The 1,157-nt window shown below is 46.2% G+C and overlaps 1 long non-coding RNA gene across 1 annotated transcript; it reads right to left on the bottom strand.

The window, feature by feature from the left end:
* Positions 1-246: 246 nt before the first annotated feature.
* On the bottom strand, positions 247-957 carry LOC141646170 (uncharacterized). The gene is made up of 2 exons (XR_012545400.1): positions 928-957; positions 247-451 (listed from the first exon to the last, which is right to left on the bottom strand). It is a non-coding gene; the product is annotated as an uncharacterized LOC141646170 (long non-coding RNA).
* Between the last annotated feature and the right edge of the window lie 200 nt (positions 958-1,157).

Consider the following 1,157-nt stretch of genomic DNA (forward strand, 5'->3'; position numbering starts at 1 on the left):
GGACTCCACATTCCCATCCACGTGACTGGCTTAAGTGTCATGGGGCCAAGATTTTGAAATGAGGGCGCCTACTCACCCAAAATCTAGCATCAGCTGGGGCTCCCATTCCACATACACCAGGTTCATTTTATTAGACTCGCTACGTTCATTATGTTCATTTGTTACAGGTTCCAAAATCGTCGCTCTGATACCACTTTGTAACACCCCCATATTCAGAGGAGCCTTAACTAGGCCTTCCTTAGGATATAAGGGCGTTACCATCTCGGTTGCCCGAGGATAGCAATAATCAAATGTCGATAAAAGAACTATTAAGTTATATTACAAGCGATTTAAACCAAAATACGATACAAGGTACAACTCAAAGACTACTCGCTAAGACTGCCATATCTCGTGAGGACTCATCCCTGCCCGGACTCCAGCTATCATCAACACCAATACCTGCTAAGACTGACTGCTCACCATAAGGGATCACGGCAGACACATAACAAACAAACAACCACACAAGGTCAGTACTAAGATAAGACGCAGAAAATAACAACTACAACTAACAACACAATACGACCCTATCAGTCTCGCACACGCAAACACAACAATCCAACCAACCTCTGTCACTGACTGTCCACTGGACCAGTCCTGCCAGTGGGGGACCGCAGCCGTACCCACCAAATCCCCGCTCATCGTATCGAGCGATAACCCTGTCCATTAATGTGCACATCCCTTCTGTGGCGGGTTCCACAGAAGGCGAAACTAGGGCGTGAAGCCACTCCCGCAAGTGACCCCACTCAGCCGAGGCCACGCCTCGCGAACCATCAACAACGATCACAACCACAATCACAGTACAATACAATTACTATGTCAAGCAATCACAATACTATCACAACGACCGACACACTAGACGATCTACAGAAACTGAGTAGGCGAACCTACCTTTAAGCCATCGCAACCAATCCATGCCGATAGATAACATGTCCATCGATCAAGCAACGCCTATAACCAGAATACAATTCTAGATTATTAATAAGCAAACCCTAACTATGAAGAACAAGGACACGGATGATGATTATGACATACCTATAGGGAGAAACTCAGCAAAAGACCGCTACCCGACTCAAGAGACGCTCTCCTAAGGCACAAGGATCTTCACAAAGGTTTCCATG

The sequence above is a fragment of the Silene latifolia genome, chromosome 3, assembly GCF_048544455.1.
Source record: "Silene latifolia isolate original U9 population chromosome 3, ASM4854445v1, whole genome shotgun sequence".
In the NCBI taxonomy this organism is placed as follows: domain Eukaryota; kingdom Viridiplantae; phylum Streptophyta; class Magnoliopsida; order Caryophyllales; family Caryophyllaceae; genus Silene; species Silene latifolia.